General features: G+C 41.1%; 1 long non-coding RNA gene across 1 annotated transcript in view; it reads right to left on the reverse strand.

Annotated features, from left to right (window-relative positions):
- Positions 1–7020: 7020 nt before the first annotated feature.
- The window catches only part of LOC141987470 (uncharacterized), a 31896-nt gene continuing 25331 nt past the window's right edge, over positions 7021–13585 (reverse strand). Inside the window, exon 3 of the long non-coding RNA XR_012639545.1 lies at positions 7021–7147. This is a non-coding gene — a long non-coding RNA (uncharacterized LOC141987470). The remainder of the gene's footprint in view (positions 7148–13585) is intronic.

Below are 13585 nucleotides of genomic sequence, written 5' to 3' on the forward strand. Positions count from 1 at the left end.
TCGGCCACCGTGTCCTAGGACAATCCCCTTGTTCGTCATTGCAGGTGATGCTTCAGAACCAGGAGTTTTTACATCTGTTTACTGGAAGAGAGAGTTTTGGGAGCAGAATATTTTGTGCTGGTTGGAAATTGGAGTTAGTATATAATACCTTTCCCCAACGGAACTGTGAGAACTATAGCTTCTCACACTCATCCAGCCTGGAAGCAGGCCTATCTCACACACAAGAGAACATGCACTATCTGCCACCCAGTCTGGAAGCAATTGTATAGTGCACATGAGAGAATGAACTCACCAACCACCTTCCAGTCTGGAAACAACCCTGCTACACAGAAACAAGGGTGAATGAGATGTCTAGACCCATTCCCACACACACAAGAAGAAAAATGTGTCCACCATCACCTGGCCTGGAAATGTCACCCTGACGCACATACAAGGCAGCTCACTCCTCCTTGGCCTGAAAGTAGTCCTTTCCCCATATTCCCAATACAGAGTGTTCATGGCCACCACCCTCTGGTCTGGAAATAGCTGCACCACCACCCCCCAGGCTGAAAGCTTCCCACAAATACCCGAGAAAGAGAACATGTGCCCCTTGTATTGGTATCCTGGAGTTTCCTCATCCCACCCGTACACACACAAGAGAATACATACACTCTACTATCTGCCCTGAAGGCAGCCTACATGCACCAACCTCACTCCTATCTTAAACTAGTCCTGGAAGACAGCGTGGGTTCACTTTGTTCTTATTCATTCAGCTTAGCCCACCAAATCAATGTGTGCTCCTTTTGCTTCCATGCTGTCCCAACAGAACATGCCTTCACACCTACACCTGGTCCCAAGAAACCCTTCCCAGGAGAGCACACCCACATTGACAAACTGTAATTGAAATAATAAGGGGGAAATAATTGCCTGTAACTCTGCTTTTTTGATACCATGACACAGGATTCCCACTCTTGAAGCTGAGAATCAAGAATGTGAATTCTGCGTGAATGGTGTCTTTAAAGAAAACATTTTCTGTTTATGTACATCTGTCTGTATAAAGATTAACGTAAATTGCCTGCAGAGACTCCCAAAAGTGGGGAACAACGGCAAGATATTTCAAAAACTCAAATTCTCACATATATCAGAAAATTTAGTGACATTCTAGCAATCATCATGGAGACTCAAACAGACATTCTGAATTTTTTTTTTAAACACACAGCAACCAAAAAAACCCAAACTCAACATTATGAAAAAAGATTTCATTGGAACTTCATTCAAATGTAAAATCAGGGGCTAAGCCAAGATAGTTCTGGCATATTTAAATTTTAAGTTCGTAACTTTTGGATAACAAATTTGTTAAAAGTTACTTAAATTATGTATTGCAACAGACTTAAAATGGTAAAACCACTGACAGTTTTAGAGGTTGTAACATTTTAAAATAATTTATCTCAAGGCATTAATCAAAAAGGGAAGAAGGAAGAAGACCTCAAGTTACCAAAATACAAAAGGTATGTACTAACTGAAAAGATGTGACTCTCATTCATAATATAAAAACAATTAAATTGAAAAGCAACAAATTTTAAACTGCTAAAATATTTTTTAACAAAATGCATAATTAATTTAAGGAACTCTCTGCCACAAGATCCTGCTGGTAAGAGCTTATGACGATTTAAGAAATGATTAGGCATTGATAATGAGACCATCCATAGTTACATTAAACAGAATGAAAAATATCTTGGAGGTTGGTGTATACTCTAAAACATGAAGCTTTATATTCCTTCTAAAATATTTTTATTCCAATTAATGGTGATTAAAGGATGTAGAATAACAGGCAACACACAGACACACAAGTCAACTATATGCAATGTAAGCACCACGTAGAAGTCATCTTTAAGACGGACTTAAATATGGCCTGAGTAGGAACTTTGCAAGTGAGCTCAGGAAGATTGTACCATGGAGTATTAAATGACACTGGTAAAAGCACCTGTGTTCTGTCTATACTAGTGTTTTTTCTAGAACCTGTAGAGTTGTCTCAGTGGGAAATTTTCAGACTCATGCTAGGGTTGATAAGGCCTAATTGCCTAGGATTAGGAAATAACATCCTTTAAGGTCACTTATCTTGCACTTTTTTCTGAAACAGCTGGTATCAGTCATTACTGGATACCATCATAGGGCCTAATCACATCAGCCACACTATCAGAGGCTTGTTCACCTGCGCATCTACCAATGTGATATATGCCATCATGTGCCAGCAATGCCCCTCTCCATGTACATTGGTCAAACTGGACAGTCTCTACGTAAAAGAATAAAGGGACACAAATCAGTCGTCAAGAATTATAACATTCAAAAACTAGTCGGAGAACACTTCAGTCTCTTTGATCACTCAATTACAGACCTAAAAGTTGCAATTCTTCAACAAAAAAACTTCGAAACCAGACTCCAACGAGAGACTGCTGAATTGGAATTAATTTCCAAACTGGATACAATTAACTTAGGCTTGAATAAAGACTGGGAGTGGATGTGTCATTACACAAAGTAAAAATGTTTCCCCATGTTTATTCCCTTCCCCCCCACCCTCACCCACTGTTCCTCAGATGTTCTTGTCAACTGCTGGAAATGGCCCACCTTGATTATGACTACAAAAGGTCCTTCCCCTCCAGCTCCCCCGGTAATACCTCACCTTACCTGATCACTCTCATTACAGTGTGTATGGTAACACCCATAGTTTCATGTTCTCTATGTATATAAATCTCCCTACTGTATTTTCCACTGATTGCATCCGATGAAGTGAGCTGTAGCTCACGAAAGCTTATGCTCAAATAAATTTGTTAGTCTCTAAGGTGTCACAAGTACTCCCTTTCTTTTTGCTACAAACTGAAGCTCTGAACAAAGGACTGAATGACCCATCCAAGCTGTGGATGTATTCCAGATACTTGACTTAAGCCAGTACTTTATTCCATCATTATTACAAGCCTGAACCAAGAACTTTGCCATTACCGTATGTAATTGATTCCTTTAAACAATTTTAACTCTTTCTTTTTATAAATAACCTTTAGATTTTAGATACTAAAAGCTTGGCATCAGCATGATTTTTGGGTAAGATCAAAGTTATATATTGACCTGGGTGTGTGGCTGGTCCTTTGGGATCAGAAGAACTTTTTATTTGATGAGACTGGTTGTAAAGAACCACTCATCTCTGAATCCAGTGGTTTTGGTGGTGATATAGGAACTGGAATGCCTGAGGAAACTGCCTTTATATTTTCTTGTCAGCCAGTGTGGTGAAACAGGAGTTTAATTTTGTGGCTGGTTTGGTATACCTTATAAAAGAATAACCACCAGTTTTCGGTTGTGTTTGCCCTATTTCTCAGCAGTTCATCCTGAATATGGCATTCTTAGTTGTGACCCACTAAGGCATGGTTACACATGGTTAGCACATATCCATTTTGTAACTGGGTAGTCTAACATGTTTGCTGTGTAGATAGAGTATCAATGGTACAGAAAGGAAGGAAACTGCTTCTAGTAAGAAAAATATTGTTGCACCAGTTAGCTGCTATGGAAGACAAAATCTCAGCAATATTACAATATTCTTTCTAGAAGCAGTTGGCAGATTTTGGCACATTGCACTCCACTTTCTACCTGACACCTTTTATAACCTTATTTGGAAGATCCTGCTTATGTTTCCTCCCAAATAGTATCAAAATCTCCCAGAAATTTTCTAATGGAAATTTGTATGGATGACAGTTTGAGAAATCCAAAGAAGACAACCACAATATAAGGTCAGTATAAGGCAATTGAAGTCATTGGAGTAGTGATAGAGAAATATGCATTCTATGACAAACCGTCCTATGCTGCTTAAAGCACATGATTGACAAAGGATGTGAGGCAGATCCAGAAAAAGTCAAGGCTATACTTAAAATGCCACCACCTAAAAATAAGGTAGTTCCTTGGTATGATAAAACGTTGGGGGGAAATTGCAGGATGACATATTGGAAAGAATCTGAGAGGTCCCAAGTCTTTCAAAATGCTGGGTGTGATCCTGGATGTTGATGTAGTAGTCTAGGCTAGGATAAGACCTATCACACAATGTGAGATCATGCAAGTCTTGCAGAATACACAGAAGGACAACTTAAAGACCCTCTCATCATGCCCACAGCTATGTTCATTATGCCTGTGAAAAGATAGTACTAGATTTGTGTGAAGAAAAGGAACATACCTCTCTAGTAGTTAGTCATTATTTTTCTAAATTGTAGAAATCCTAAGTCTTGCTGCCATTATCAGGTCATAGAAAATTTTAAAAGATATATTTTCTTGTTTGGGCATTATAGAAGAAATAATTACTGGCAGTAGACCACAGTTTCCCAGCTCTAACTCCCAAGCTTTTGCTATAGAGTATCACTTCACATACATCAATTCCAATCTATCTATGGTACCAATTTAGCCCCTATTACCAATAGTGTCCATGCATCTCACAGTCTTTAATGTATTTATCATCACAACACCCATCTAAGGTAAGGCACTACTCTTACCTACCTGAGGTACAGAGAGTCTCTGTAACTTGCCCAAAGTTAAACAAGAAGTCTAGTGAAGTGGAACATTGGACAAATGACCAGGGAGGAGTATAAAAATATTGCTCAGGCATACAGGAGTGAAATCAGGAAGGCCAAATCACACTTGGAGTTGCAGCTAGCAAGAGATGTTAAGAGTAACAAGAAGGGTTTCTTCGGGTATGTTAGCAACAAGAAGAAAGTCAAGGAAAGTGTGGGCCTCTTACTGAATGAGGGAGGCAACCTAGTGACAGAGGATGTGGAAAAAGCTATTGTACTCAATGCTTTTTTTTGCCTCTGTCTTCACGAACAAGGTCAGCTCCCAGACTACTGCGCTAGGCAGCACAGAATGGGGAGGAAGTGACCAGCCCTCTATGGAAAAAGAAGTGGTTTGGGACTATTTAGAAAAGCTGGATGAGCACAAGTCCATGGGGCCGGATGCACTGCATCCGAGAGTGCTAAAGGAGTTGGCGGATGTGATTGCAGAGCCATTGGCCATTATCTTTGAAAACTCATGGCAATCGGGGGAGGTCCCAGACGACTGGAAAAAGGCTAATGTAGTGCCCATCTTTAAAAAAGGGAAGGAGGAGGATCCAGGGAACTACAGGCCAGTCAGCCTCACCTCAGTCCCTGGAAAAATCATGGAGCAGATCCTCAAGGAATCAATTCTGAAGCACTTAGAGGAGAGGAAAGTGATCAAGAACAGTCAGCATAGATTCACCAAGGGCAAGTCATGCCTGACTAATCTAATTGTCTTCTGTGACAAGATAACTGGCTCTGTGAATGAGGGGAAAGCAGTGGACATGTTATTCCTTGACTTTAGCAAAGCTTTTGACACAGTCTCCCACAGTATTCTTGCCAGCAAGTTAAAGAAGTATGGGCTGGATGAATGGACTATAAGGTGGATAGAAAGCTGTTTAGATCATCGGGCTCAACGGGTAGTGATCAATGGCTCCATGTCTAGTTGGCAGCCTGTATCAAATGGAGTGCCCCAAGGGTCAGTCCTGGGGCCGGTTTTGTTCAATATCTTCATTAATGATCTGGAGGATGGCGTGGACTGCACCCTCAGCAAGTTTGCAGATGACACTAAACTGGGAGGAGTAGGGTAGGGATAGGATACGTTGGAGGGTAGGGATAGGATACAGAGGGACCTAGACCAATTAGAGGATTGGGCCAAAAGAAATCTGATGAGGTTCAACAAGGACAAGTGCAGAGTCCTGCACTTAGGACGGAAGAATCCCATGCACCACTACAGGCTAGGGACCGAATGGCTAGGCAGCAGTTCTGCAGAAAAGGACCTAGAGGTTACAGTGGACGAGAAACTGGATATGATTTAACAGTGTGCCCTTGTTGCCAAGAAGGCTAACAGGATTTTGGGCTGTATAAGTAGGGGCATTGCCAGCAGATCGAGGGATGTGATCGTTTCCCTCTATTCGACATTGGTGAGGCCTCATCTGGAGTAGTGTCCAGTTTTGGGCCCCACACTACAGGAAGGATGTGGAAAAACTGGAAAGTGTCCAGCGGAGGGCAACAAAATGATTAGGGGACTGGAACACATGACTTATGAGGAGAGGCTGAGGGAACTGTGATTGTTTAGTCTGCAGAAGAGAAGAATGAGGGGGGATTTGATAGCTGCTTTCAACTACCTGAAAGGGGGTTCCAAAGAGGATAGATCTAGACTGTTCTCAGTGGTAGCAGATGACAGGACAAAGAGTAATGGTCTCAAGTTGCAGTGGGGGAGGTTTAGGTTGGATATTAGGAAAAACTTTTTCACTAGGAGGGTGGTGAAGAACTGGAATGCGTTATGTAGGGAGGTGGTGGAATCTCCTTCCTTTGAGGTTTTTAAGGTCAGGCTTGACAAAGCCCTGCCTGGGATGATTTAGTTGTGGATTGGTCCTGCTTTGAGCTAGATGACCTCCTGAGGTCCCTTCCAACCCTGATATTCTATGATTCTATGAAGCAGGGTCTGGAACCCAGGTTTCCCCAATCCTACAGTACCTGAACCAGTGGGTAACCCTTTCCCACTATCCATAATGGAAATGCTGCACAAACCAAACACTGAAAAAATTATTAACATTTATGAAAATTTCTGTGCCTATATATAATTTATTTTTCTGTGAAAGTTCATTTAATTTTATGTTTACATATAAAACAATGAAAAACAAGTTTCTCCTTATATTTTTCTTTGTACATATTTAAAAGTAAATCTGTATCATGATCATATTTATGTGAAAATATATATTGTTTACAGCAAGATTAGTTATCACCAGTGGAAATATTTCACTTTTGATACTCTAGTCAAACTGAGGAGTTTCTTCTCACTTTTGCTCTTTTCCTTCTTAGTGTAGGCATCACATGTATGTGGTCATACATCATTAATAAAGGATACTTATCTGACAGCATCAAAATATGTATGTTGTCTATGTATTAGATTTAGCACACAAATTAATGGAAATATTTGCATATATAGCCTTTACAGGATCAGGGCGTAAATTAGTAGCAGAATCAAGATAAAAGCCTGAAATCCATATTTCCATTCTTCTGCTTTAGGAGAATGACTAGAACAAGTTCCGTTCCCATATGTGATATCTCTTCATTTTGTTGGCAGGTTTCCAACCTAACAGCTGGAGAACATAAGAATATTGCTTAAAAGGTGATTGGACATGCAAGAAAACATGAAACAAAATGGTTTTAAAACTATTAAAATTTATTCTGTTAAATTATTAAAAGATGTTGGTTGGTTATTCATTTTTTTGGGAGGTGGGGTGAGTTTCGGGGTCAGAAGTTTTGAATTTCTTCTCTTTCAGTGAACCATTTTGAATCCACTGTGAAAACCAGACATTTTTCCAACATACTTACATGAAAAATCACATGTATTTGGGCTTGGAGAGTTTACTTATTTTAAAAAGAAAAAAGAAAAGGAGTACTTGTGGCACCTTAGAGACTAACCAGTTTATTTGAGCATGAGCTTTCGTGAGCTACAGTTCACTTCATCGGATGCATAGCATATCGTGGAAACTGCAGAAGACATTATATACACACAGAGACCATGAAACAAAACTTCCTCCCACCCCACTCTCCTGCTGGTAACAGCTTATCTAAAGCTTATCTTATCTTTTCATGGTCTCTGTGTGTATATAATGTCTTCTGCAGTTTCCACGATATGCTATGCATCCGATGAAGTGAACTGTAGCTCACGAAAGCTCATGCTCAAATAAACTGGTTAGTCTCTAAGGTGCCACAAGTACTCCTTTTCTTTTTTCTTTTTACGAATACAGACTAACACGGCTGTTACTCTGAAACCTACTTATTTTAAAACACTGCTTCATTATGTTGTGTTAAAGAACATAAATAATTTATTTTTACTTCGGAAGGTAAGACTTTTTGTTTTGTTTACCTAACTGAGACTATATGCAAAAGTACACGTGTTTTTTGGTTACCTTGTACTCCCCTCACTGTTCTCCCACCAGTTTGCCTCTTTCATCCATCTGTTTCATCATGTCATAAAGCCAGGACTGTAAGATTGCAAACCCGCTGGGTTCTTTTTCCTGCATGTTTGTGTAACACCTAGCAGAATGGTATCCAGATTCCTGACTGGCCCTCTTGGATGCTATTGTAAAATAATAATTTTCTATTCTATCTACTTCCAGAGAAAAACAACCTAGTAATTTTGTTAAATCCACATTGGAATTATACGTTAATATAATGAATCATCTGTGAAAGTAGCCTCTTTCATATATTAGTTCCTACACGTATGACACACACAAAAATATTACACACTAAGTATATAAAACATATTCTTTCCACATGAGAGGACAATGGACACATGATCAAACTGTGGACTCCAAGTTTGCTACTTAAAACAGGGCAGGTAACAGTCCTAACTGTACCCATTGTATGTCCCTTTTCAAATGGCTACTGTTATTTTGTACAAAGAAGCTAACTTGAAACTTACCTCTGATGGTGAAAACATATTTCCTTTGTGCTCTAAGAATCAAGTTGTTCAGCAGAAAGTGCATTCTTGCTGAGCAGTGTAGGTAGAACTGAAAGGCCTGTGGTGTGTTATGATTTGGCTTAACCACTAAAAAGTAAAATGAATTTTAACAATAAATCTTGTTTAATGCATCTTTTTAAATAAAACTGCATGGTTTTGATATTTTCTTCAGTTTTCACTTACTTTGTTTTAAGATATATTAAAGTGCTTTAAAACTGGTGTTGAAAGAACAATCAGAATTTAATTATATTAGCCACAGGCGAGCATAGGCTGCAGTTTTCCAGTGTGCTATTCCTATGTGAAGATCTTATCATGAGTGAGAAGACTACAAATTGGCAAAGTGTTCCAGATACATATAGCACAAAATGTAAAGTTCTTTGCTCTTTCAGTGTTAGAGCTAATAGCATATGGTGAACAATGAACTCATATCTGCAGTGCAAGTGGGGAAAAGAGCTTATGTAGGTTTGCAGGAGCTGGACCATTGAAGGTCTTATAGGTCAGAAACAGAATTTTAAAATCAATCCACTGCTTCACAGGGAACTAGTGTAATGAACAAAGAAACTACAGTGTGTTCTGAGGCTTGGGAGCAAGTTAACAACCTGACAGCAGCATTCTTCAAAAGCTCTGCAAAAGTGCCATAGGCCTAGTCAGTGTTTGCATTCCTGAGGCATCCAAAAATATGTATTCCAAGCACTTGGACATATTATTACTTACCTTCTACTGATTCTCTCTATACAACAAAAACAGCAGCAACAACAAAGCTTTACTGTCCAAGAATATTCTGTCCCTTCATGTTTATGAATATTCTTAAGTAAACTCTACAGTAAAGAAATTACATTAAAACCTATTATAATACTAGTAAATAGGAAATCTCTTTCCCATATTTGTAATCCATGCACATGCTTCTGCATTCCACACCAGAATGTGGATTTGTGGTGCTCCCAGGATGAATAACTGTGAGTGGGTGGGGATCAGGCAGTGACTTTCCTCTTGTTCAAGTCCAACAGTGCCAGAGGGGAAGCCTAGGGTCAGGAGAAAAGTTTCCACGCACTCTAGTATCTCTGTCGGAGGGGGAGATCAAGATCCTGTGGTGAATTTCCTATGCCTCTCTCTCTCCCATCTGAGGAAGAGATAGGGCTAGCTCATGAACAAGAGCACAGAAATGCAGGTGACACCCAAACATGTGGAATCCCAAGCAGTCACTTATTTTTCTTTTGCCTAGGCTGCCACCAGGCCCAATTCAATAGCTTTACCACACCCCATTACTCATGCATGTTAATCACTGTGCATGTAAATCACTGTGACCCAGGGACCCTTTGGTGCCAGTTAGCAGATGGAATAAGGGGTGCATAGGGGTTTGATGTCTACATAATAGTTAGCCAAAGGCTAGCATGTGAAATCTCTACTGAGAACCCATAGCCGGCTGGTCGTCATCATCATTGCAAAATGTATGTAAGTATATTATGAAAAAAATTATGTATCTATACTGAAAACTGTGTTCTTAAGATATAGAAGTATAGGCTGGTCACCAGAAGGTGGTAAACAGATTCTAGTCAGGCAAGAGGTAGGAGACACAGTCTACACAATAGCATAATTTGCCCATCCCAAAGCAAGTGCACATAACCCACGGGATCCCCAAAATGGTGACTAAGCACAGGGTCAAGCATGACTGATTGTTTCACGGCTGTACTGTCCTCTGGGTTTCTGTGCCTTGCGGATAGCCAATAGCATCAGGGAGCCCCTATACTGAACACTGTCCCCACATTTTCCACAGAAGTTCATCCTGGAAGATATCTCGCTGCTGAGGGTGACCTGGGAAGCAAGGGAGGTCTTCTACTGCAATGCAGCTTCTGCCCTGGCCCATATGCAGCTTGCCTGTGTGCAGCAATGGTCCGCCTGCCCCTCACGGCACCATGGCGCAGACAAGTTAGCCTTACTGGGACAAGGACCACAGTGGCTCTCCTGAGAAACCTGTGCAAGCTCATTGCCCAAGTTCTGGATGAGACCTTTGAAGAGATCACTAAGGCTGATTAGAGCGATGTGAGAAAGCACATCAATGACCTATTCCGCATCTAGACATGCATGTAGTCCTAACCCTCCTCGCCCCAAGAGCCCACACCAAATAACTTCCTTCCCAAAATAAAAGCTGCTTAACGGGAACCTCCTCTGGTGTTTGTCCTTCCCCAAGCACCAGCCGCTGCAACTGGATTACCTTCCTCCTGGCTTGAGAACAGCTCCTGGCTGCATGCATCTAGGGATTCTGGGGTGTCTTCCTCCGCCTCAGCACCCTCGCTCCCGCTTTGCTCCTCCTCCTCCTCCTCCTACCTTGTTGAACTGGGCTCTGAAGTGTCCATGGTGGTACTTGGAGTGGAGGTGGGGTCACCCCCAAGTATCTCATCCAGCTCTTTGTAGAAATGGCAAGTCGCAGGAGCAGCACCGGAGTGGCTGTTTGCCTCACGGGTTTTGCTGTAGGCATTCTGCAGCTCCTTCACTTTAACCCTGCACTGCAGAGTGTCCCGGTCATGGCCCCTTTCCATCATGTCCCTTGATATCTGCCCCAAGGTATCGTAATTCCTACAGCTGGAGCGCAGCTGGGACTGGACAGCTTCCTCCCCCCAAACACTGATGAGGTCCAGCACCTCGCCATTGCTCCATACTGGGGATCGCTTGGCGTGTGGAGGCATGGTCACCTGGAAAGATTTGCTGAGAGCACTCCACGCCTGGCTAGGCAAACAGGAAGGGGATTTTCAAAATTCCCAGAGAATTTAAAGGGCAGGTCTGACGGTTGGTCACCTGAGGGCAGGGCAGTAGAATTCAAAGTGATGACCAGAGTGGCTAGAACAGGACTTGTGGGACACTTCTGGAGGCCGATCATAGTGCACTAACAGACCAGGGCATCCACACTGGTGCTGCAGCACTCCAGCGGGGGTGCATCAAACATTATTCCACTCGCTGAGGTGGAGTACCAGGAGCGCTCTAGCCGCAGAGTCAGAGCGCTCTATGTGCCTTGCCAGTGTGGACGGGTCATGAGTTAGAGCATACTGGGCTGCTTTAATGCGCTCTAACTCGCAAGTGTAGCCATGCCCTTAGTCTGGTATATCAGGAGAATGCAAAAAGTTGCACTGTAAGCTTCATCTAGTGGACAAGCCATGAGTATGCTTGTCTTGGGAACAGAGGATTAGAACTGGCCTGGTTGTTAAGTGCTGGGAGAAAGACTTTAGGTGAGCTAATCTTCATGAGACAAGGAGCATGCCTTGCTTCTCAACCCAAGGCTCTGGAAGGTTTGTTATGATTTTATTGTATATGTCACTAATTGTTTCCAATATTTCTACTTACGTGCTATTACATGAATCTCTGTTCTTTGATAAATAAACTTAAAGCTGATTTCACTATAAACAAATGTAAGCACTGTGAGTTGAGCAGAGCAATGGTCTTGAGGCAAAACTGGTAAGCTGTGTTGTACTGTTCCTTTGGGAACAGCCGATATGTGAATTCAGTGTGTGTCCAGTGGAACAGGAGTGGGCACTCCAGGGGGATGCTTGGACAGTTTGGGGGTTGCAGTGTGCCTATTGCCTACCTGAAGAGGTGCAGTGGAGCATAAGTAGGCCGAAAGGGGAGTGCTTGTGTTGCCTGTGGCTGGTGGAGTCAGAGAGGTTGTCCTTGCAGGCACAACCAAGGCTTCCTCACGCTAAGGGCTGGTAGTAATCAGGTGTTTTACAACCCTGGGTATCCTCAGGAGGCATCACAATCACATGTGAAATCCTCCCCTCAGAAAAATCCCCTTTTGCTTTGGAATCTAAAAAAGTTAACAATTGTTGCAGCGGAGGATACAGTTGCTATCTAATGAGTAAGAGTTAATAAACTGAAGTGGTAAACCAACATGTGAATTATGAAGGTCTTCCCTCACTAATGGGAATTATTCAGTGTCCCTCAGATGCTCATTATGTATTGTTTATACCCAGCAGTAAAGTCTGTCATTGCTTCAGTGGCATTAGCTGGAAATGATATTCTGTGATCATACAATAAAAGCTATTGAGGAGTTTTGTTCTTTGTACTTATTAATCTATCTCTCTATATGTGCATGTGCGCACACCTGCTATTTATATGAGTAACTATTCACCCTATTTAAAGTAGTGAAAACCTTGAAAACATCTTGATGCAAATTGATTATGAAGAAATCGGAATGTTGACACAAAGGACCAAATTTTGCCCCTGATGTTAATCCACTGACTTCAACAGAGTTACTTTAGAGATGAATATGGGTCAAAAGTGTCTAAAATAAATGTAGTCAAGGTTCAAATTAAAAAGTCGAGCATAACAAGGCATCTGTTGAGTGCTTTTAACGATGCCTTGGTGTGCCTTATTGTGATGCCAGAGTAGCCTTAAGGTAAAAATATGAAGAACTATACCATCCTCATATAATAAGAAGTGTCATAGAGGCAGAGTTAGCATTAGTTTTTCTGGTATGCAAAGAAGAGATCAATTAATCTGATAATCTGGCTTCCGGTAAACGATCCAAAAACAGTCATTGTTTTGGTGTTAACTAGGAATACACAATGCGGGATAACAGGACCCTTACATTTTGAATGCTTTCAATCACACCCTCTTGTCTCATTGAGATTTAAAGGAACTCTAATGTAAAATTTAAGGAAATATACTTGACAGATTTTTAAAAATATTCCTGATAGTATATTTTCCACCATACAAACAGTTCTTCTAAGTTCATTTGAGCATTAGGTTTTAATATACAGAGCATACAAATGATTAGTATATATTGTAAATAGCATTTTTTTTTAAACATTTTTATCAAATATATTTTAAACCTATTAAATAGTACACTGATAAATTAACACTGTTCTACTTAATCTTGTAAGAATAATCATAAATCGTTAGAAATTACATAGCACCTTCCATCCAATAGTCTTAATATGCTTTGCAAATGGTAAGGGCAAGTCCATGTCTGGTCTTACACAGATTTGCAACTGGGTAAGAAGGTACAAGGAACTTTCCCCCTCCTCCTCCTGTGCACGGACTGAGCAAGTTGCAGTCCTTGAATGCCTGGCCAAAA

This window comes from Natator depressus, chromosome 5 (genome assembly GCF_965152275.1).
Source record: "Natator depressus isolate rNatDep1 chromosome 5, rNatDep2.hap1, whole genome shotgun sequence".
In the NCBI taxonomy this organism is placed as follows: Eukaryota; Metazoa; Chordata; order Testudines; family Cheloniidae; genus Natator; species Natator depressus.